The sequence below is a fragment of the Vidua chalybeata genome, chromosome 1 (genome assembly GCF_026979565.1).
Source record: "Vidua chalybeata isolate OUT-0048 chromosome 1, bVidCha1 merged haplotype, whole genome shotgun sequence".
Taxonomy (NCBI): Eukaryota; Metazoa; Chordata; class Aves; order Passeriformes; family Viduidae; genus Vidua; species Vidua chalybeata.
In genome coordinates, this window is record NC_071530.1 from 93,151,331 (window position 1) to 93,176,960 (window position 25,630).

The following is a 25,630-nucleotide window of genomic DNA, read 5'->3' on the forward strand; positions in this document are numbered from 1 at the left end:
TAGCCAATATAATTCACTTTTATCAACTATGTCGTGGTCACAAAAAGGTGCACTATCCCTTTCCAGTACTAAACTGCTCAGGTGGCAGATTGAAATGGAAACTGTATCAGTGCAAAATTTATGATGACACACTTTTAATGAAGGTCAGAAACTTGTCAGGTTTTGAGTTTCTCACCATACAGGAATGCAAGCAGGAATGGCACCAGGAATGCCACTTCAGCTAAAGAAATGGACTGTGCTTGATGCCAGGTTTCAGGCAAGACCAGAATGTACCATATGGAACCAAACAGAGCTCATTTTTCATTTGTTGCCATATCAAATTCCCCTTCTGCAGAACAGAAGGGGTCTATAGAACTCTGCATGTATACTAGCAAGAGAAGTGGCATCAAATGGCACATCTGAGCAATGCTTAAAGCACTGAATCTTATAGGGTCTCATATTTTCTTATGTCTCAAAGGAGGCCAGACTTAGATGTTACTGACATACAGGTGATAGAGGGAGAATTAGTCTTTTAGGTCTTAACCATGTCCCTCATTTCTCAGAATATGTCAGATTACATGGATCATTTTAATCTACAAGATGCAGTGCTTTCAGATAAAATGTACTACAAACTGGATGGATAATCCTAGATAACCACTAAACTTTAACAGGCTTGGACTGAATTTTACTTGTGCCCATAATTTGCTCTTGACTGAAAATACTGTTCCTGTAAAAAGAGATGGGGAACATAATTTACCACAGTTGGAGAAGAACTCCTGACCTTTTCAATTCTCTCTTACTTGGATCTGCAACCCAAAGCTACACAAAAAATACCTCAAACTCCTCTGTAGGCACTGAATAGCCACTCTTTTCCCCGAAAGCTTCAGCTTTCAGTACATTTGAAGAAACATTTTCTCTATTAATGAGTTACACAAAATCTGAAGTATTTTGGTTGAATCTTTTCTGTCACTATATGTTTGGTCGGAGAGGTGGTTTTGGGTTTTTTTAAAACTACCTACTTACCCATAGAGACCTTTCTGTTAGAGAAGATACATATACAGATCCCTTCATGCACAGATGGAGACCGTGCTCACTTTCTTCACAATGGTGATGGTGGTGGTTAAAAACGTACCTGTAAAATCTATAACTTCGAGGTGCTCTTCTAACAATTCTGTAGTCAGCCTGTGGCTTTACAGAACACCTTACATCTTCCTAGTGGGCATCACAAATCCTATCGTTAAGTCACACAGGACATCACAGCAGAGCATACTAAAGGGCTATTTATAAGGCTAAGAAAACTGCTTAGAGCATTTGGTTGTAGTCAAGAGAGTATTGTATTTCTGTAATTTACATGAAACAAGAAATTATAGACCTTATGAAAAAACCACCAGGAGCACCACTCCCACTGCTTGGACAGCTGCTTTTCATAGGAACTGCCTGCCAGATAAAATACCAAAGCTTAGCCAGATAAGATTGTATAAACAAGCTGAATTCCACAGAGAAGCAGACTGCCAGGCTCCTATAGGAACAGTTCGTTTCAGACTCTACACTTTCAGTGTACATGCACTCATGGCTTATTATTTCCTCTGGGAACTGTGGAACGTTAGTTGACAGCCCTGGAAAGTACTTCAAAGACAAAATTACTTCCACTAGGGAGAGCGGCACTTCAGGCAGCTTGGGAAGGAGGCCAATGAGTCATTAATAGTAAAGGGTAACCCCTCCATCCAACAGATCTCTATTACTGAGCATTCAAATTAGCAGCAGTCATAAAGCCACTTCAAGGCAATGTGTCATGTTTAACCCTTCTACCTTTCTGTGTCCCGGCTACAAAACACTGTCCATGTTTGACAGAAACTGCAATCCCTTCCTATTTTCTCAGAAAAATCAACACCAGAAGCATTTGTGAAAGCAATCAGACAGCAAATAAGCTGGCAGTCTCTCATTTATGACCTGTAAGGCTGACTGCATGCAAAGGGATTTAAGAGGAAACAGATACAAAATGAACTATGACTTGGGGGGAGGACCACTGCCAATACTGCTCATCAAGGATTATTTAATGTTGGGAAAAAGAAGGTTATCTGAATGCTAATGTTGCATTGTATGTGTTGCAGGAATATTAAAAAAATCCAGCCATACTGCTGCCAGAAACCTCTGAGTGAACCAAACAAAAAAAAACACACTGTGGGTAAAGAAGTTGTAGCTGCTATTCTGTCAAAAATCAAGTAACGTATCCCACACATGCACAGACCCACACACTTACTCACTCCCTCTCTCCCTTCCTATGACTGTTTCAGAAGAAACTGGACACTATCTCATCAACATTTAGATGACCACCTAAATGTTATAGCTTAACATTCAACAGGACTTTTGAAGCAGGAACTATGCCTAATAAACTTCAGTTTTTAGTTGCAAAAGGCAACCTTCTTTCTCCAGTGATTCAGTCAGTACTAGAGAGATAAATTTGCCTTCCTACTTAGGAAGTGTTCATTAGTAGGTTAGGATAAAAACTTAACACAGATGTATCATACAAATGTATCTCTGCTTCCAACATGTTTATAAACTTGTAATATCCTACTTTCTTTCAAGAAGGTAAACTTTATTTTGTTTTTTGGTTTAGCATGTTACAGCAGTCAAAACTAGAATTGCATTAATCTCAGTCTCTTTACAGTGTCAGACATGTATAAAAAACATTTCTAAGCTGGTTGCCTTGAGATAGAGACAATTCCTTGGGACTTCAGCCTGTGCTGCTGGTGTGGCCTCCTGCACTTCTCACTGCTTGTCATGGGAGGCCACTGTTCCCTTGCTGAATCCCTTCCTTTTCCAGCAGGAGGCCCTTGTTTTTGACTTCCAGACCTGCTTCAATGGAGCAGAAGCACAACCTGCAAGTTTGTCCCATGAAAGAAGTGAGGCCTTTGGAAGAGATGGGTGCTACCAAATATAAGTAAGCACCCAGGGATGTGCCTCCCAAAGTTATCCTTGTCCACAGAAATATCAAAACCCAGCTCTCCAAACTGTCCCATAAACTACAGTACTCCAAATTTTACAGTGGAAGTGCAGATAGTGATGACTAGGATTTTCAGGGCTTTCTTCCTCTAAGTTTGATATGTGACTTCTCTTCTATCCTAAAACATGCCAGAAACAACAGCCTTTCTCCCTTTGCTGCTTTCCACAAACCACATTATGCCAAGATTACGTTATTGCAGCACTAGAAAATTGTGGGGTTTGAGCTTTGGCTTCATTGCCGGGTTTTTTTAAAGTATTAGTTAATCTTTCCCACTTCCTGCAGGAGGTCAGTCAGAAGTTGGGAGGAGTCATGTTTTTGCTGCACTTCTCAGATATCAATCATTATTATGTTCATCCCAGGTCACAGGTGCTGCCCAGGAGGTTTTGATGGTGAGCTGGCTTCCCAGGACAGTCAGCAGTGAGGACACTGAGCAGCAGTACTGGATCGGTGGTGCATGCAGAGGGCAACAGTATCACCCGTACACAGCTCTCCTGCTGGCCTGCCAAAAGAAGCCTAGCACCACACAACTCCCAGCAACCATCAACAACTGTCTTCATCCAGCTGATGGCACCAAAATGGGAGGGCTATCAATCCTATTCAAAAATGTTTGGGGGAACAAGAAAAAAAAAAAAAAAAAATCACCTTCAAAACCACCCTTCCAAACCGATAATTTCATACAATCTATTCAGCAAGTTATCATTTAAGATTTAAAGTTATTTAAAAAACCCTTTAATTATTCTACTTCAACCACTCAATTTTTCACTTGCAAACACTGTCCTATTCATTCAGATCAGGCAATTGAGGGGAGCACCATTTGCTCCCTCAAACAGGCACTAAATGAATCGCTTTTACTAAAAGAAAATGTGTATGTGTTATGCAAAATAAAATGAGAGACAAAACTGCAATAACTCTTATTAGCCAGTGCAGATACAATAAAAATCTCATTAATGACACAAAAAGTGGTAAATTTTATCAAGTGACTATTGAATACAACAGTTTCCCAGTTGCTAGTAGAAAATATTACTTCTTGCATAAGTCTAAAGTGTGGAAGGCATGAATGTTTACAGACTGAGCCAAAGAGCAAATTCAGGAGAATATAATTCTATTTTTCATAGCTGCAATATTTGGAAAAACCACAAGTAATAAAAAAAAATTCACCTCAGGATCACATGAATTCAGAATGCGAATTTTATACCTCTGAAAAGAAACAAAATTTTTGTCTCATATTAGTCTCAGGAGAAGCTTCAAATGTAGCTTGAAAAGGCAGCACAACATCAGGCAGCACAAAATAAACGTGGTGTATGTGCATGATGAGACTATTTACACAGGCATAGGTGAAAGGAAATTATTTTTAAGGGCTGCAATACTGAACCTGATCAGAACCATCATCCTACAGACAAAAATATTAAAATACAGCCTTTTTCCTCTCTTCAGAGGTAACTTGATCAGCATCAAAGATCATTTCAACAGCGAACAGAGCTGAGGAAGGCAGGATCTCTATTACCCAGCTAACACAGCTTGTGGCTCACCCAGGGAACCTGAAGCCTATGTGGTACTTCACACACTCCCTTCTGCTACTGTCTGCCACTTAAGCACGCCTTCTCTGCCAGGTGCTCTCCTCCTCTCCAGTCTGGGGTGATCCTCCCTCCATAGCTAAAAGCAAAACTGATAGAGATCAAGATTCTTTTATTGCCCCATGCTCAGGTACCTGCTAATCATGTTTCTGTAGCATGCAAGTAGTTTTCCTTCTTGGAAGGAACAGATATCCCAGAACTGGGAGCACTTATTCAAAGGTGGCAATAGAGACATTCAAATACTACAAACATTAAATCTGTGACAAACAAGGATACTACTAAAAAGACTGTTTACTGTTCTGAAGTAGTTCTTTCTCACGCATTCTTTTGCTGAGTAACACCTTATTCATCTCAAGCTAGTTCAGACAGGCAAGCTAGGAAGTGCCTTTTCACTTATTCTTCTAAATTCCCAGTAAAAATACTTTTTAAAAAATCACCAAACTGTGCATATTTAATTAAAATATAAGTCTCAAAGAAATAAATGGCAATCTCTTCCACACTCTTTATCTGGGAGTGTTCTGAAGTTGCTACCAGACTTTCTCAGAGAAAGATGTGGTTTTATGCAATCAAATTCTTTTCTAAAGTTGTGTTTTCTCTCTTCAAAAAAAAAGGACACAACAATGTTTTCATAGCTTCACTGTTGTGGTGTGATAATGCCACATACATCCTGCAAAGGGGGGAGGGAGAGAAAAACATCTGCAGCGCTTCTCAAAGCACTTTTCTGGTTCCTGCCTCCAACCCAGTGGATTGTAAATGAAGTCCAGATTCTGCCTCTTATCATGGAATTAAAAAGGCTTCAAAACAAGCGTGGCATAAGAAATGAATTACAACACTTGTCTTTCAAGTCACGACCTCTGGGAGTCTCCCAAACTTTGCTGGCTGGAGTCAGGTTAGTCACAAGATAAAGAGCGGTCGTGGCCAGCCCCGACAGCTGCAGCCTCTCATCAGCCGCACACAGCCGCTGCCCCGGATGCCCCGGCCCTACGGCACTGGCAGGCTCCTGCCTCCACCTGCGGCCTCCCGGATGCACCGGGATGCCCTCCTGGCTGGTGGGACTGTGGCAATCCCAGACAGCTTATCTCCTGTGTTCTGGTGGGGCAGGAACAGGCGGCACTGCCCTGCAGAGACACGTTTTCCAGCCCCCCGGTCCCCAGGCTGGAGCAGGCCGGGGCAGGCAGGAGCAGGCCCGCAGGCAGGAGGAGGAGGAGGAGAAGCGGCACGCAGCCCTGGCAGAAGCAGGTCTGAGCCAGTTATCCTCCGTGCCAAGGAGTACAGCCAGCACAACCCCGCGCGTCCCGCACGGAGATGACAGCACTGAAAAGGAGCATCAACAAGTCAAGCAAAGTAGTGGGCGACAAGGGAAGAGCAACTTCAAAGTGCTGCTGGTGCAAAGCAGAAGAGTTGCAGACACCTACTATATAAATATATTTAATGTTCGGTTTTCTAATGCAGAGAGAGGAGAAGTCAAGAGCCCAGTCTGTTACAATTCAAACTGCATCTCTAACACTTGCCAAGCTGCCGGCACTCTTGCCCCTCCAGAGGACATGGCTGCTCATCCTCACAAATTGAAATCATCTTCTTCCCGGTTATAAACAAAGCAAAAGCCAGGAAGCCCTCTTTCCTGAGAACAGGTTGCAAAGCAGTAAAAGCTGCCTGCAAAGTGCAAATTCAGAATTCTCCTAGATGATCATGAGGGCAGAAGCAAAGGAGACTTATCTCTAGAGCTCAGTCGCTCCTGCAGAGGCCCAGCTGTGTGCCGGGCAGTGCAAAGCCAATCTGCTCTACAGAGAGAAGCTGGGAAGAACTCCCCGCTTAGGAAACAAAATGCCATCCCAAACCCAGTGCACAGCTGAACACTGCTACTGGTGTAGCAGTGTTCTGAGCACCTGCCCACAAGCTGAGGAAGGGATGAAAAAAGAAGTCAGTCCAAGGAGGGCTGCCTGTCTTCGCCCCACGTACACCCTCCCTACAGAGCCAAGGACATGCAGGCCATCTTGGTGGAGGGAGAAGCTCCACAATACATTTTTTTCCCTCCAGTACAACAACAGATATTTAAAGAAAAAAAAAACAACTTGATCTCATAGGCTCTCAGTGTGATATTTATCATAATTCCTGTGGTCTTCACACTTGTACACATGCATGGCACATTTCTCTATGGCTCCCATAACCCCTGGTGCAATGGTGGCCCTTACCTGGGCTTCAGCAGCACATCACCTCCTCGTTTTCTTTGCTGCCTTAACACCATGAGGCAAGAGGGTTACAGCTATGTCCCCACCCCTCTTCCTCAAAACAGAAATGAAGCCTTGCCTAACATGCAAGAATCATATGGCTTCCACTGCTTAAAACAAAATTAACTTGTTACTTTTAAAGTTAGATTAGCAAAAACCTTCCCTGGCTATCATCAGAAAGCAGGAGGCCCTTAACTCTTATCCTCAATTCTGTCAGTAAAATCTGCATGTTTTTCTTAGAAGCAGCTTAAGGATCATGCTGATTCAGGCAGAAGGATCAGCTGTGTAGAGTTACTGGCTAAGTGATTTCTGAAACATTTTTATAATGCTGTATTTCTTTCCCCATCACTGGCTACAGCTCCATACCCAATTAAGTACACAAAGTAATTAAAGGCTGCAGCTTGGGCAAGCTTTGCATCTGAAGAGACTCTCCAAGATCTGCTGACACTCACAGCACCTGCATACTCGAGGGGCTTATCCCAAAGATGACCACTAACTGGACTATGAAGTTTCTCTTTTCCTAGAACATCAAGCACTGATCCGCAACACTGAAAAAACGAACAAAAGAAAAAAAAAATCCCAAGTACACCACCTATGTTTACTCTGCTTAAAACCTGGCTTCTTTCTTCCTACTTTTGAGATGCTCCATCATTATCTGAGTGTGGTAAGCTCGTAGCTGGGGCACTTTTTCCTTTAAAAAAGTGCTTCTTCCTATGAGCACATGATACAAACAAGGGAGTGGCAGACAGGAAGCGATTATTCAGAAATTAAAGAATTAGATCAGGTTCCACAATATCAGAACAAAACATGACACATGGCAAGTGAAGCTGACTCAAATGTAAGAAAACTTTTCTTTATTTACTAAATATAATTCAGGGCTCATGCAACCATTTTGCCTCCTTAATGAGAATCAGTATTGGCAGATGTGAGATCGACATGTCTCCTGGGAGCACCAGTTACTTCATGTATTTCACCAGCAAAGTTACATCAAACACAGCTTCTGCCCAAACAAGTTTTCTTTTTTAATGAAAGCATAACTCTGCCAGTAGCAGCAGCAAGTGATGGCACTTCTCATGGTTTGACTGGTACAGCTGCTCCAGAGATGCTAAACACACACAGTGCTCAAGTTCAGCCCTCATCTCTGTTGCTAACAATCTCCTGCCACAATGAACGGAGGTTCCCAATGCCACGGGTACACCCAGTATTCATGCCACTGGGAATTCCCTTAATGATCTCAGTTTTCCTGTTACACAAGAGATGACAACACTGAGTCATCACCACATTTGCCTGTTCATTGTTGGGGGTAGGAGCAGACATCTACCTGACAGAACATACAGCCTTCACAGCCTGATCCCTACTCTAAGTGCACAAACTATGTTAGGACATTAATTTTACTGTAGCTGGAAAATTAAGTTGTAGCCAGACTACTGCTGTGCAACTCCTTAGTGTGGAATTGGTCCTCCTGATTTACTACCATTCAAGTTGCAGAAAAGACACCTTAAAGACAGGCATCCCACAGAAGAGAACTAATTCCATAAAGTCCTTTTCATCTGTGAATCCTGAAATGCTAAAAATAAAAGTTTACTGTTCACGGGAGACTAAGCTCCCATTAAAATGGTTAAACTAAAAACCTGGAGAATACATCAGAGGTTACACAAAGCCCAGCAGCTTTAAAGGAAAGAGGAGGGATTTACAGGGTTCAAAGGCAGGAAAGAACAGATGAGTTATGTTAGGACTTATTTTCATTACACTGCATAGTTTGTTTCCAAGAATGCTTTCAACAGAAGCATCCTCTCCATACAAAAGGCAAGTGCTTGTTGAGCTGACAAGCTTCGACACAAGCTGTGTCCCAGCCCAGAGACAGTGAACTGCTACCAGTAACCTTGGCTCACCACTTGTGTCTGCTTCTGAGACCTTTCTCCACCTTCAGTTGCTTGGGGGCTCTACTGTGAGCAGCCAGATCACATCTTTGCCTCCCATATGAAACAAGAATGAATTAAAAACACCTTCTGCTTTCTTTAGACAAAAGCCTAGTGTTCCTTTTCTGTCTTTCCTCACCTCACTTAAATTGCTAGACAGCATCAGGAATTGGCAAGATTTTTAATAATAAGATCAGGCAGCATTACTAAATGCATACTAAATTCCCACAACAGGAGCCAAATGGTGACCAAGACAAGAATATTTATTCAATAATGTGTTCCATCTTCAGAAGAAAAGTATTCCAAGGACACGAAAAGTGAAGACAAATAGCTATATAAAACAAAACAATGGCTCAGACGTTGATGTGATTAATATGCTTTCTTGCTAAGGTGCTCTTGGGGAGGATACAAACACTCAGCACTAAGTTGTGCTGTATTTTAATAACATACCAGCTAATGGAACATCTTATTTGCAGTCTACCAGCTTGACGCTTTTGCAGCTGCAGTGTAGAGATCAACATTAAGAATCAACAACTCACTCTCAAGGTTAAGGAAGTTTTCTGCTTATGTTAAGTGTTATGGACATGTTTTAAGGAGGCCAAAAACCAAAGTGCAGCACCTTTTTTTCTGTACAAGCATCAGTGCAGGGCACTTCCTGCAGAAACCGGGAAGATCCCAGAGCTTCCTCCCATGCTGAAGGACAGACAGAGAGCATCAAAGAGACAAGTTAAACAAGTTCCAAAGTTAACGACACCTGTCCTTAGCTTAGCAGCTAACACCACCACATTAATTCAGGGAGCTGCCGTGAGAAAAAAATAAAATAATACAGAGAAGTAGAATTTTTTTTTTCTGGCCTCCTTTTCCTTACCCAGGCAGACTGTATTTATCTGTTCAGCTCCAGTTTTTCCTTCTGCATGGATGCAATTTAACAACCACATCACCACACTAAAACTCTACACAAGACAGATCATCTTGCTGTTGTCTGTATCAACTCATTTCACACATGTCAGGCCTTCGACCATAGCAAATCAAATGATATGTTAGTTGAAAGGAATCCACTCAAACTCTTAGTCTCCACTTTTTAATACACAGATACAGTTCTGAAAGTTTAAGAAATAAAAGGGCTGTGGTTATGAATTACCTGCTTGTCTGCAGAAAAAAAAAATCTGGAAAATCCTGATACTAAGACTACCTGAAGTATATAGTGAAAGAGTGGCGAAGCATTCAAGATCAGCTAGGCATCACAGAGATCAAAAAGCCAGTCAGTAAAAGGGAGAATCTCATTTGTAACACATATTTCTCCTGGGAAAGCACCATTGTCCTGTTTGGTTTTATGCCTCTCATGTCAGATCAGTCAAAGGCCAATGTAAAGTTAACATGCCAGATTTCACATCATCTGCTTGCCCAAACAGCTGGGAAAACTGTTTTAGCTGAGCTCTGCTTTTTTGCTTGCTTCAGATTGTTGTGTTAATTAAAAAGTCTCGCTCTTGTGTTACACAGCCCACAGGAAGTGAGGAGGAGATTCCTGAGTTCATAATCACGTCAGCCAATAGCTCCCAGTGCTTTCCCCGCTGCTCCGCAGAGCACCAGCGCTGTGCTCTCGGGCTGGCAGGCTGTGGGAGGATGCTGCGTAGGAGACTCCTCACGTTATGCAGCGTCAGCCCAGGCTCCTTCACAATGGGAGCTTTCTGCCAAAGAGCAACATAAAATCCTCCCTAAAACTACAAGCCTGACTGAGCGAATTTCCCAAACAGAAAGCCAGCCTCACAAAAATCCACACGGTAAGCAAAGGTAGTTGCTAACTGGGGAGTTACTGGATATGAATGTGTCCCCTTTGGGCTCACCCCTAGCCTAACAAGTGAAAAATATTACTATTGTCACCTCGAAGCTTAGCCTTTAGAATTTCCATCTTGGAAGCACTACAAGGAGTGAGTCACTCTATATACCTTGGCAGTGACTTGCAGGCCAACAGGGAATATCCACAAGGAAATAATGTCACCAGTTGGTGAGGCAGCAGCTATGTTTACCAGCCTAAACAAGCTCGTGTCTCAGTACTTTTAGTTAAGTGTGGCCAACAGTGAACCTTCAATTCACAGGTCATAAAACTTCCAGTTCAGAAATAATTTACTATGTCTGAAAATTAGAGATCTTCAAAAGTTATCCCAATCACTGAAGAAGAATACTAGATATTAGAATCACACCAAGTGGTGAATTCTTTTGAATACCATATTGTCCTTGCCTGATCTCTGCAAGGCCTTTAGCAGAGCAGGAGGTTTGGACACTGGAAATGCAGAAGTTCAGAGCAACTACCACCTTTTCCTATCTTTGTGAAGCAGAAGAAAGCCTTCACAAACAGGAGCCAGGCGTGGTGGCATACGGCACCCACAGTACATTACTACAACCACAGTAGCTCAGCACAGACAGGAGTGAGGCAGGGAGATGTCAATCTGATTGATTTTGACAGCCTGAGGAAGGTTTAGGCATTTCAGCAGCTACAGTTGACCATCATCAAGAATTTGCAAGGTGTGACCAAGCTACTTAGGAAAAAACAAACAAAGCCTGCACCCCAAACCATGTTGTACTGGTCAAACTGAGTTTTGAGGTAGTTATCAACAAACAAGGCACTGAATAATTAAGAGGACTGCTTATGTGTCAAATGAGATGGTTAATACTGTACAAGGTGGCACTTACTTGCAAGCTAAGGCTAAGAATAAACTGAGGAATTAAGGGCTCTCAACACATCAGTTTACTCAATAAAATCTAGCAGTTTACACCCGCTACCTGATGAGCAGTGCTAAAGACACTCAGCAGTGCACTTAAGGAAGTCTTTCTTACTTCATGGCAAATACACTCTGCACATGACTTATTCACATCTTGAGCTAAAAATTAACTTTTAAAAAGGGCTAACGGAGATGCATCGACTGCACCTTTGAAGCAGACAGTGAGGGAGCAGCACAGAGCCAATTTTATGGCATGGTAGAGTTAGGATGAATGTCACACCAAAGGCTGCCTAAGAAGCTGTGAGAATATCACTAAGCAGCCACTTGAGAGAAAGTGTATTCATGAAGCAAGACCCTTAAGCTGGTTTTTGTCTACTTCTAACAGAGCTATTACCCTCAGAGGATTTATTCTTTCCAAATAATGCCAACAGCCTTCATTACCAGAAAAGCTTTATAAAAAGCTGAACATTTGTATGAGCAACTATCACATGCAACAATTGCATGTTTTCAAAATGCTCTGAAAAAAAATGAGGATGCAAACCCCTTCCACTGCATTGATTCAAAATCAGGAGACATATGTTGTCACCTTTGCTCCTCCCTAAAAAGTTTCAAAACTGTCTGACAATAGACTACATACTACATCCTTTCAAGCCTTTTTATTTGTGTGTATTATTGTAAATCTCTAGGATGCTTTCATTAAGGCCACAAATGGAAGAAAGTAACCAGGAGTACAAACTCTCCCCTATTCCTCTCTGGAATTTATAGATGCCTTAAGTAAGGCTTAAAGTAAGGCACAACAGTTTGACCAAAATGCTTAAATCCCCAGTTTTTTTCTCCTTCACTGTGTATACTCTGTGCCCTATCAGCTGCCAACAGGTTAACAGGCAGAAACAAAGGTGTCATAGGCTTTTAACACTGTAGCCCCAAACCCACAAAATAAAGCTTTGCAAGAGTCTCATTTTCTTTTAATAAAATACTAAGTTTCTGCTTCCCACTTGAAGAGGGCACTTCAAGCATCCTTATTTTCTAAGCCAACAGAAACTGTCTTAGCAAACTCAAAGAAGGCAGCCTTACAAGACCCATGTTCATTTCTTCTTATGTGGAAACAGTTTTCTGAAATTCACTTTCAGATTTCCATTTTTGAGGTGTCAGCCCATGGGGTAGCAGCACACTCAAAATGTCCCTAACAGGTATTTGCAGTTATTACAGTTTGAATTAATTGCTCATGCAGATATTAATTGTCAGCACACAATTATCACCAACCATGATTATTTGCAAACTCTTCAAGAGAAAGTCTGCCTTTTTATAATAGTGTTCTCACTACACTTATTTCATGAAATCATTCACATTACAACAGAGGTAAACAAATGAAAGTGACCACATTGATAGAGCATTTACAATGGGAGTAACTTGTAAAGTTTGAGAATTTGGTTTAGGCAGAATGTTTGCACAGCAAGTTCTCCTGAGATGACTAAGCTGTCACTGAAACTGGCTGAAACTCTGAACCACAATTCCTCTCACGGGGGCTTTGCCAGCTCTGCTGCCTACCGCCAGTTTTCATCAGTTCAGCAGCAGCCGGCACCACCACCTGACAAAACTGCTTCCAAATTCAACTTCTGTATCAGGCCTTGCAGTCTAGGGGCAAGGTAAGGCAGCCAAGCACGGCAAGAACATTCAGACTTCTTACACTGTGGAGCTGGACTCAATGAGGGAGAAGTTCTTTTGTTTCTAGGAATTTACACAAGATCAATACTGATAAATTTCTCTCTACTGCTCTAGCAGGGAAAGCCACATGAAATAAAAAGACAGACTACTGTATCAGACTTCTTCCCTCCTCCAATATTTTTATTTTCCTCCCTTCACATCCCCCCTTTATTCCCCCTGCTTCATATCTGATGAAGCATGAAAGCTGTTGCTCTGTCCCCTCTGCTACCTCTCTCTGCCAGCAATACAGCCAAGAGATTCTAGCTCTAAAATTTACAGACTGTATTATAACCTGTCAGCACCTCTAATATGAAAAAATATGCCAGATCACATACTTCAAACAATTTTCATCAGAAGAAGTCATGCTGTCAGTGGGGTGTAGAAAGTGGAGGAATTCCCGTTTTCTCTTAGACTTGAAAATTTACTGGGGAAAGGACTTCCAGTTACAAGCTAATACCTGAAACACCACACCAATTTGTGTGTCATTAGCACAGATGTTTATCTAGAAGACCAACCTAAAGTTTGTGGATGAAGAATGATTGCAGAAGGGTGACCAGCATGAGAGGAATGGGATATGCTCAATGCCTGTTAGAATAGGAAGTGATACCAGAGGAGAGACGTGGCCCTGTCCTCTCAGAGGACAATCACGCAAAAGAAGGTGTACTCTGTGTCATGCTACTGCACTCCCAAATGTCATTGTCAGGGCTCAGACTGCTATATGGACTCTGACACTGAGCTTCCAGGCATGCACAGACCTCAGCTTCCAAAAGCTATGATCTGTCATTTCATTTTAGGACAGGCTTGACTTTGTGATGTTTTATTTTAAATGTTGTATTACTTTTACAGGTCCCTTAAAAGTTAAGCCATGAGCTGTTAGCTGGAATCAGCTTGCTAAAAGGTACTGTAGACTTGAAACTCAAACATGAGCACAAAATGCAGGCAAAGAGTCACTAGTATCCAAGTGTGAAAGTCAAATAAAGCTGGCAAAGCTGGGACTGCCACTGCAAGGAGAACATACCTAACATCCTGCAGCATGCACAAGTGGATATCACCTGCTCCAGCCAGGGCTGACCACAGCTCTGTCCTACTTGTACTCAATTAATCACTGCAGAATGGGGAGAGGGGAAGTAGACACACTGTGGGTTTTCTCACGAAAGCTCCCAACCCAAATAAAAGCCAGATTCCTACCCAGTGTTGGGAAAGAACACACCTGCTCAGGATATCGCCACATCTCTCCTGAGTAAGGGCAGCAAGGCCCTCAGAACACAAGCTGGCTCATTACTGAGCTGTAACACAGAGACAGATCTCATTTCTGAACTGTAACACACAGACAGATCTCATTTCTGCCTATTCACGGGTGGCTAATTCGTACCAGTAGTGAAACTCTGCCAAACCCACCCAACAGGCCCAGTCTGAAACTTCCAGTGCTGCCAGCTTCCCATGGACAAACCTGATCTTTGCTAACTAAACTCCACCCTCAGCTCTTTCATCCTGACAAGAGACTAGGTTGTCCAGGATGCTCCTGGCTGATAAGCAAACTCATGTTAATTACTGTGGTTGTACTAATACAGGCAACACTCTAGCAGCTGGTTCTACACAAAGAAAGCTTGAGGAGACAAAAACCCAATCACCATACCAATAAAAAACAGGGCTGTTGACAAATGAACTGCTTGGAGAAGCAAATAATTTGTCAGCCATTGGCCTGCTACACTCTACTCATGCAGCTACTCTGTCCAGTCTCTCCTGACAGACTTCTTTCAGGGCAGGGACTGGATCCATATTTTTGGTACTCTGAGTCTTCACATTCTAAACACAATACAGAGATCGTTGAAGCTTGTGGAAGAGAAAATGCAAGCACAGTAAGCAGTGGTTTGTAAAAAAATTTCAGCATTTTCCTGTAAAAAGAATGCAATGTCTTTCATATATATATATATATATATATATATATGAAAATTACGTTCATACATACATATGAACAAGCATTTCACAATTTTTAATCACACATTTTCATTTGCTTTGGTCCACTGCTGTCTGGAAGACAGCCGCACTGTATTGAACATTCCAGTTTCCAGGTTTAGACAGAACAGGCCTGAAGACAATCTGGATTCAACCCAAAAAAGCAACTTTGCCTCAATTGAACTTTATTGGCAATTCTACTTGTGAAGAGGCAACCTAAAAGAAGGGAAGGCTCATGTCAGTGTTACAATCCATTTCAGTCACAGAGAGATTTTCAGTGTGAAAGTTTTTCTGTTTACACCATGAAAAGTAAAAAAGCAATATGGAAAACACATTTGAGAAGCAGTAGGAAAGAAGTATCAATACTGTTAAGTTCTGAAGAAGGGCTATGAACAGACACGTGAGTAATGAGGACATCCAGCCTATTGGTAGTTTTGCAGAAAGGACAGATTCAATCCATGAGCAATTCCAGCATGTCTCCATGGTCCAAGGCTACAAGTTTAGGTCTCAGACTGAAAATTTTAAATACTCACTGTACTCAAGCTTGAATTTGGGTTGACTTCTTGCCTACACTTCCATCTAGCTTTTGTGGCTAATCCAGTTGGTCCCTGCCTCTATCTTCTCAGGCTGCCATAAGCCATGCCATGGCATGACAGAATTATTTAATGAGTTTATGTGCAGTTTGTAGTAGAAGACTACCAATTCAGGATCAGTAAGTCACACGTTGAAAACATCGGTCCTTAGGCATAAATGTTTCCCATCTTGTCTTAGCTCAAAAGCCTAAGCGTTGCCTGTTCCAAGTTTGATATGCCAACTTTGCTTTGGAAAGGATTCTTTTCAAGTCAAGAGAGGCCTATTAAATAAAGTCAGATACATATGATAGTTCTGTATCAGCTATTTCTGGATGCATTTATAGCAGTAATCAGCAATCTTATGCATGTTATCACCTGACTATACAGACACCACCTCTGAAGCAGCTACTGAGGAAAGCAGACAGGAAGTAAAGTCATGACTTCTGCTTTGGAGATAAGGGAAACACTTGAAGGACTATTAACAAAAACCACAAAGATAGCAAGCTAGTAACTGGCTGTTCATCTGTCCTGGCTTTGGAATAAATCCTTGAAATTTGTCTACCAATCCCCAAGCAGCCCCAGGATCAAAAGGACAGCAAAGAACCCCTGCCCTCATCAAGCTCCTTCTGGAACAAAGATGTACACGCACATATGTGCTGGAGCACAGATGATGATAAGCTCTGCAGAGCACTCCCTGAAGTTAGGCCATGTGGCCAACATCAGAGGGGTGATAAACTCTGTGTGAATATATCTGCATAGAAAAAGGCCTTTAAAGTCAGATTGCTGACTGCAGGATGTCCTGCTCCTACAGTTACCAGCCAACAAGTTGCTCCAAAAGGATGCCTGCTGTCTGTATGGCCACTCATTGCCTTGCAGTGTGAAAGAAAAGCTGACCTGTGGATTTACCACTTATGAATGTAACCCCAAGTTCCTAAACACAGGGCTGTAACCCAGATTCTGTTCTAAATGTCAGACATCCTTCCAGTCCAATCTGCAGAGAACTGACAGCAAGTCGCTTCAGTATGAGCAGAGGAACCTGGAGAAGGGACAGTGCCATGGCTCACTTTGACAATCTGGCTAAATTCTGAAGGAACATCTAAAGAAAGGAAAGGTTTGCATCTGATGTTGAGTGAGATTTGGAGTAAGAGCAGATAAAAACCAGGGTTGTTTGTCCTAGGAGGTTCTGACAGGATCTTAAAGCAATACTTAGGGTCTGGTCAGCATCACTAACAAAGGCCAGCAGAGCTATGGTGATATGCCAGCAGATGGAAAGCAGTGTTAAGTGCTACTGTGGCAGGAGAAAAAGCATCTGACCATCTGCTGAGCTCACTGAAACAGTGGCTACTTAAGCGAAAAAATTAACTTCCAGAAAAACAAAACCAAGCACAGCCTGTTCTTCAGACAGTCAACTTTATAGATATCCACTCTAAGAATCTGGATTTTGCAGCAGAGGCATACAAGGCAGTAGCCCAGCATACACAGAGAGCCAAAGGCTGTCAAGGACACTCAGTTACAGAGATATTTAGAGGAGCACAATGGAGAAAGAGAAATAATAAAAATTAACAGAAACAGAGGGGAGAGGAAGAAAAGGGGGGTGTGGAGGGGGTTAGTGCTGAGCTAAAGACTACATTACAAGGAGCATGTATCATGGAAAAGAAGCACTGAGAGCATTTACAAGAGTAAAAATCTGTATACTCTTAGAAGGCTGGCCACAGGGAAAGAAGATAAGAAAACTAGAGGGTATGGCATCAGCTCATGAAGTAGAAAGAGTACTGTGGCCAGCACTGAGAAAAAATGAGATTCATTATTTGAAAGAGAATGGAACCAAAACCAGTGCTAAAGACTGAAAGGACTTCTGTTAATAGACTTACATACATTTCCTCAAACACCTCACTTCAGTCTGAGATACACTGTTCTTAATGCAGATTCCAGGAGGCATATGAAGACAAAGTTTACAATTCACCCCGCCTAGATACCAAGTGCTGATTTATTTGTATCCTCCTTTCTTTCCACTGAAGATAGTACACAGGTAGAAAACCCTATTCCAAACTCACATCAAAATCTTTCCTTTTCACCTCTAGAAAAAGAAAGCTGCAGCTTTTATTGTCAAATGATACATCAAGGACTCTACATTGTAAGGCCTCCATGTGCTGTGACTAGATTTACAGGGCTGCATCCTCAGCTGTCACATACACTATCACTCCACTGAAGTCAGCAGAGCTGCAGCTGGATCTGCTTCATGAACTTCACTGTTTAAACATCAGCCTGATATGCTGTCCAGTTGCAGGAAAAAAATATTATCTATCTTTCAGAGGTTTATATATTTTCTACCAAGACAGTGAATCCTGACTTCTGTTTTTGGTCAACTCTTCAAGGTCTGGGCCTAGTCTTCTGGAGGCCACTAAAGCCAGTGCCTGCCTCAGCTGTTCAGAACTTGGCACCAACATTTGCAGCCTAACAGTGTTGAGATGTCCTCTGAAAACTTACTTCTGGTAACATGCAGATAGGTGGATTGCATTGCCCAAAGTCTATACAAGTGTTCAATGAATAGTGCTTTATAAGCTCTTTAGCCTACAGGGATAGATCTACCACACCATGTCTTGGTGACTTCTCTATGAAGGCTAAGGTTAACTTGCAAGTGGCAGGAGCCACACCATTCCACTTTGGTGCTGCTGAGAGACAGGAACATTGCTTAAAACTAGGAAAAGACATGGCATTTCCAACCCAGCATCACATAGTGCAAAATAAATTCTGATCCTACCCTAAAGTAATTTCATGCCTATTTCCCATGCTTCTCCTCTCAGCTGCTGAAGCAATCCAGTTGTACAACTCCACTCCTACAGCATAGCACAAAAACAGAACTAAGGGCAGAGGAGACAGGAGGTTGAGCCAGCTGCTGCACTGCACTCAGCAGAGGATTCTTGTTCCTGGAACTGATGAGGCCACAGAGAAAGATCTCGCACTCCTGTGACTCTGTTCTCTCAAGGAATGAATGCTAGGTGTTGGGAGGAGGGATAAGGGTGGTGGGGGTGGTGGTAAAAGGTGATCTCACACAGCTATCAAGAAAAACAGGAGAGAGGGATAGGAAAGACAGCACACCTGACAGACATGTTAAGAGATGTCTGAACAAGAACAGGGCTGGCCCAAAACCACACCAGTCTCTTGGGAGTTGTGGAAGTAAAAGCAGTTCTGCAACTAAAGGCTTATCAATCACTTGTGTGCATATGCTTTACAGAACTGAGGAATAAAAGAGGGAATTGAAGGATGACTCTAGCAGGCTGTCGACAGGAAGAGAAGAGCAGATATGGGAAGAGGGGAGAGCATAAAAAGCAGCACAAACATTATGTTTGGGAAAAGCCAAGACATATAAAATGCCATATGTCTGGAGCAATCCTTATCTCACCTCCTTTGAATAACCAGTGTCACACTGCTGACTTCCTTCATATTCCCACTTACATCAGACTCTCCCAAAACATGATTTCTTTTTCAGGAGTGGTGACTGCTATGCTGCAACCTATGAAACAAACAGCTGCTGAAGAAAGGAAGCAGTGAGTTTTCAGTCAACTTACTAGTCATGCAACTCTGTCAAAAGAGAATAATAATTCACAGAACCATTCTGTGGAACAGGATGATACAAATTATGTACTGAACTATCACCATTAGTTTACTAAGCATGCTTGTCCACAACTTTAGCAATCTAGAAGAGGTGGTCAGCTTGCTTCCTAGGGATAAAAAAAGCAAGCCTGATAACACCAGGTTACAGACTTAATCCCACAAAACATGACAGTGCCTTGCGAAAACATATTCCAGCCTAAGCTTGTTTAGGTAATTAAGACAAAAGATCTTCCACCCTACCTTTCTTATAAGCTATTCCAGTACAACTGTACCCGACACTTAGCCTGAAAACATGCCCATTCAAGTTTGGATACTGGATTCAACCCACTTAAAAATTCTTCTGCATAACTTGAAAAACTGAGCATATACTTCCTCAACAGCTGGATGATTGGTGTTAATCAGCCATTTCACTCCTCTCTCCCTGTCACTGTAGCCAAAGGCTGAAAGGATTCATTATAAAAGCCACTCAATTTATAAAGCTTTGTCACATGATAAATATGGTCATGAATTACAATTATCACCAAGCCTTTCCTGAGTCAGCACCACCAGACTGACCCATCTCCTGCAATGAGTGTCTGTACTGTGCAGCCACCTTACTCCAGGAGTACACACTCAACTCTTATTTCTGGCAAAATTGCTCTATCCTCACCAGAGCAGGTTTTAACATGGATTTTAAGTCCAACACGGTGCAGCTATAGCTGTATGTCAGTATTCAGTGTTGCCGGACCACTACATTGATTTGGTGTTTGCCATAGTTCATTCCTGTTTGAATATATAGGTCTCTAACAACTCTCCAGAGTAGCACAGCACACTCAGTAGCAGCACAAGCCTCCCTCATAATACAGCTCCTCCTCAACCCAGAAACAAGAGCTGTAGAAGGGCAGAGTAAGGTATCTGTAAGCTTTCAGGTTTGGAGGAACTTCGCAGAGCATGTGTTCAATCCCTCACTACACCACACTCAATTTCAAAGAGTGGTCTGAAGCCAGTTAGATGCTTTCATTTTGTGTCATGGGAAGGCTCTCTGAACTCACATGCTCCATTGATTAGAGACCATTTGAGCTGCAGCACAGGTGTATTTCTGTCAGTTCACAAGCATTTATTCTCATGCCAAAACAAGCCTTCAGCTTCTTTACCTCCTTTTCTTTCCCCAGTCTCATCAGTGCTGCATATTTTGACATCCACATAACTCCTCTTTACATGATTTTCTGGCCATTTGGATTGGTATTGCCAGGTATTGCCAGGTCTTTGCCATCTAATGAGCTCCCAGTTTCTATCCTTCTACCTCGGAATGATCTGAAGGCATCTGCCTGCAAGCAGAAGCTTTTCAGAGCTGCTGCTCCATTATTTCACCTATGACAAAGTCAGGAATTTACAAGAATAGGAATAGGCACATTAGTTTTGACAAGCTGGGGCTTGAAAATAGGAGCATGAGGGCATTTCCAGTAAAAAAAAAATAGCATAATTCTCAGAGTTTTATGATAAACTTATTGAGAAAATATTTATGGTTTTTGCCTGTATTTAAACTTCACGCTTCACTTTCACCAGAGTTAACAGAAAATTAAGTTCTTTGTTTATTGCATTTGCTTATATTGCCCCTTTTGGGGGGGGCGCGGGGAGCAGGGGGGATGTATAATCCAGACTTTGGCATCTGTTTCTCTCCCCTTGGCTCCCCTGGCATTCCGTGTCACACTAGACCTGATCGTGAAAGACTCCAACAAGTTGATTGAGCATTTTCAAGTATGTCAAATCAGCATTACCACTCCTCACTCAATCTGCCCTCCCACGCTCCATGTAAGGCTACTCATTGTATAAGCACCACCTGCTGAAAGAGCAGATAATACACAACTGACATGTTTTCAGAAGGTAGTGAGATACCTCCAGCCACCCATTTCCTGTGGATTCCCAGCAAGGATGGTCTTCTGCTGGGACTCGAGGCATGAAGGAAAAAACAGAACACAAACAACATAACCAAGTCAGTTTCACATCAGCAAAATGCAATGCTTCTTCTGCAGCAAGTAGTGGGGAGAAGATATTTCCCACTATCTGCCACTCACCTCCTCCAGATTCCAACAATTCAATTATTATTTCTAATCAGCAAAAGTCCCTTTCTTCACAGGAGCAAGGGGATAAGAAGTCAGCTGTGCCATATAGCCGTGGTGCAGTGAGACTGCTGTGACAGGCAGCTTGCATCTTGCCAGCACAGACATATTTGTGAAGAAATTGAAGCAGCTTTAGCAACACACTGCACGGCCACCTACGCATCCTTGTGAAGTCACAGCTTGGCCCCATGTGCTGAGGAGACCTATGGAATGCTGGCAAGCAGAAACAGTTGCCAAAACCAGCAAACCAAAGTGGCATCAGCGACAGAGGGAAACCAGTGATTAACACCTGCTGCTCTAACTCAGACCTGCAAGCAAGCAAGGTTCCAGAGAACAGTTTTTCAAAGCCATATACAAGATTTAACCAACTTCTGCAGCAAAGATAGAAAACCATTCATCTTGGATGTTTCATGCACAAAAACATGTTCATTTCTTCTCCCCAGTCAAACAGCAAAGGCATTTTCAGTGAAGACAAAAATAAGATAAAACCAAAAAATGAATTCTCCCTTCATACATAGCAGGTCAGGGGGATAGTGCTTTTCTCATTCAGCAGAGGCAGCTGCGGAAGGAAGGCAGAGGACGGAAGGAGCAGTATTGCCAAAATCAGCAAGACAAACATCAGAACAGCTTCAGCATCTCATCCCCTGCCTGCTGGCAAAGCAAATGCCCTTCTACCAAGGCACAGGGGAAGGTCAGCCGTCGCAGAAGTAACTGAAATAGAGATGAACACTGGGGACAGATTTCCTCGAAGAGTATCATTAGCAGATCAACTAGAGCCTGATCTCCTCCCTCTTTACTATAAAAATATCAAAACATATTCTTTATTAAACTCCACTTGCAAGTGATTTCAGAGAGACTAAGAGAAGGGCACACTTAATAACAAAACATGACTGGAAGGGCTAGACCTGATTTAAAAAGTCAATAAAGCATGTGTTTTCATTTAAGAAACAAAACTTAACTGTGGTTTTAATAAAAATCCAACCCTTATTTGTTTTGGAGGAGAAGGGAGATCAGTGTGCTGCTCCTCTTGCCTCTTCAATTTTGAATCCATCTCACTGCTCATGGCAACAACAACCAAAATTCAGCTCATCACTATGAGAGGTCTACACCTAAATCAAGTAGAAAACCCAGGCATGTGCTGGGTGGATAGAGGAAAACCACTTGGAGGTTCTTGCATTGCTTCAAAGATTAATCAAACTTTTTAATTTTGAACCAAAAGCAGCACAGCAAGATAGGGATTTTGTTTTTAAAGGGCAATTAGAGCCTTCCTCCTCCATTTGTTCTCTCTTTAGAAGAAATATCTCTATTGTCTTGACATTTTGGAAAGGAAAAGCCCCACTGTGATTGTTTCACAGCAGTTATGAAATGCAGCAGCCACACAATATGCAGCCCTAGGTTTGTGTTTTTGGTTCTCATTTAGGTGCCCAGTAGGGGTGGTGCAGGCATGAAATCATTTGCCTGACAGCTCAGCTGCTGGTCACTTATCTATGGAGAAAATCACTGATGACTGCAAACCAAGATAAACACCCAGTGTGCACAATGGAAGAACTCTGAAAAACAATATAGGCTTTCAAAGAGAACCCACACATTAATGACCCATTGCTTTTCCACCTTAGCCACTACCTCTACCAGACTCATATCTTAGTGATCAGCCTATTCAAACTCAAAGATAGAAAAATATTTGGTTTACAGAGCACACATAGACTTAAGAACAAGTTACCCTGGAAGGTACTCTGCCAAATTTATAGTCTGAAAGCATCAGGACAAACAGCCATCTACTGAAATGGAGTCTGAAGAGCCATCTTAAAAGTTCTTTAATCTCCTATCTTGAGGAGGCTGATCAGTACCAAATGAATTGCAGTCATGTTGCCTGCTAGCTAAGGTCAAGAGTTCTGCAACATTGTGCTATATGATTTTATCAGGCATGAGAAATGCAGAACTCCTCACATGTGCCAGCAGCCACCCCACGACACTTGCAGTGAATGAATTTTCTCACAGCAAGCAGTTCCCTGGGGACATCTCAGATTCTTCGAAATTTTACCATTTATGAGGTGCTTGCTTTTCACCCAGCAAGACTGCAACTTTGTTTCAGAGTCTGAAGGAGGAAATTTTGGGAAGGTTTAGTCAAGACACAGCAGGACAGAAGCCCACTGCATAAAGACCAGGTCCTTATTTATCCCATACAGCAGTCATCTAAAACAAAACCAGCAATTCCCAGGATTTTTGCCTCAGTTTAGGACTGGAGGAGGTGTGGGGAAGTGTTTGGTATTTGATTCCAGATTTCCCACAGTGATTAACGCATTTTAAAAAAGTTCCCCAGTAAGAAACGAGCTGTAGTGATCCAATCGATTTCACGTCATGACACTGACAGTAAGACGCCCTCCTGCCAACAGCTGGCTCTTACTAATCCTCCCATTCAACCTGCTGGAACATGATTTTTCACCCAAGGCCACATGCAAAAGCTTCTGGCTCAGGAGCAGAAAAAGAGATGCTGTTAAGCAGGAGGAGTTCCACACCTTTCCTTTTTCTATCCCCACCAATGAACACAAACAATGTTTGATGCCAGATCCCACAGGCCCTGAGATGGAGGCTGCAGCCAGGAAATGCTTCTTTAGAAATGGGGGCAGAAGCATCTGCTATAAATTAGGTACAGCCCGGTGCAGATGGCCACAAGGTTGTAATGTAATGCAAACTTAATTATAGATTGAATTAATTCTGACTCCAGAGGTTCATAGTACATCACTGAAGCCTCTTCTACTTACTAAATAGAAGAGACCAAGCAGTCAAGAGTCTGCTGTGAATTCCTTTCATCTTACAATTGCCAACTTATATGGGAAGATCAAGGAGGTGAACAGCAGCTTCCAGCATATGTGAATTCCAGCAGAGACCATTTTAAGAAGTTAACAGAAACAGGGCTGGACAGCAAAAAGCCTAAACCTAAGCAGGCTCAAGGCACTCTAGCCCTTTCCTGCTATAACATACCATGTTTAAATGGAATCAAGTTTTTATGCCTCGATCCAGGGAGGATTTCCTTTTCTAGGACAGAGTAGCACACCATTTCCTTCCCTCATATAAAAGCAGCAAAACTAGGTCTTCTGAACTTAACTTAATCCAGCAATGCAGCATTGAATGCTGATCAAACAACAGGGAGAAATTATTTTTAAAAATAATTAACATAATAGTTCACTCAGAGACTGCCTTTGCACTAAGACTCAGGAAATGGATGGCAGAAGTTTTATTATAACTAGAGGGGGAACATTTTTCTTTAATAATCTCCACAACTGAAGTTACTCAGGTGTGTCTCCAGCAGACCTAGTCTGAGACACATTGCATAGTCAAAAGATGAAGTCATCGTCAGGGCAAAAACCAGTCTAGCCACCAAGACAGAGGCTTTTCTCACAGTCAGCTACTTACAGCAAACATCTGTTGCACCTGAACAGGGCAGAGCATGGCCAAAAGTCACAGCAAGCAGCAAGCTCCCCAAGAAGAGGCAAGACACAGAGCACAAGCTACAAATTCAGTAATGGAGAGCCCTGTGAAAACCCAAGTTGCTAAGCTGTGGAACTGCTCTGTTTTACTGATGAGGGTTTAAGAACAGTCACATATATCTGCCTTGGAGCTTCAAAACAAGACAGCTGTACAGCCTTTAATGCATCTCTCTCTCCTGTGTCAGGAGCATGTCCCAACCATCCAGTCACAGGGCAATTAATGGTGGTTAATGGTTAGAATTGCTTCCTGAGCTGGCCAAATTTAAACATACAGCATAATGAGCTTAAGCAAGGTGTGTGCCATTTAGGACACAGCATCCTTCATTAAGATCAGGTTTTATTTATTTGTTGTTTATGTCAGTCTATAATGTTCCCTCCTCTTCCACCTTAGACAATTTCAAATGTTGTGGGGGGGAGAAGGAAAGGGAAAGAAGGAAGAGAAAGCAAAATCATAAAATCATAGAATGGCCTGGGTTGGAAGGGACCTTTAAAGACCATCCAGTTCCAATCCCCATGCCAAGGGCAGGGACACTTTCCACTAGACCAGGTTGCTCAGAGCTCCATCCAACTTGGCCTGAAATACTTCCAGGGATGGGGCATCCCCAGCTTCTCTGGGCAATCTGTTTCAGTGTTTCCCATGAGGAAAGGTAGTACTTCACTTCTAGTGGGTCCAATCTTTCTTATGTTACCTTTTGTAAACCTGTTCTGGGGAAAAGCATGGCTTTGCTTCCCCCACTTAATTTTTGATTTTTGTCTTATTCACTCTCCTAAC

The 25,630-nt window shown here is 42.3% G+C and overlaps 1 protein-coding gene and 1 long non-coding RNA gene across 2 annotated transcripts in view; both read right to left on the bottom strand.

The window, feature by feature from the left end:
* PARD6G (par-6 family cell polarity regulator gamma) overlaps positions 1 to 25,630 on the bottom strand; it is a 64,842-nt gene that overhangs the window by 6,312 nt on the left and 32,900 nt on the right. The window lies entirely within an intron of this gene.
* LOC128788647 (uncharacterized) lies at positions 20,819 to 21,511 on the bottom strand. Its single transcript, XR_008431154.1, has 2 exons — positions 21,326 to 21,511; positions 20,819 to 21,199 (listed from the first exon to the last, which is right to left on the bottom strand). It is a non-coding gene; the product is annotated as an uncharacterized LOC128788647 (long non-coding RNA).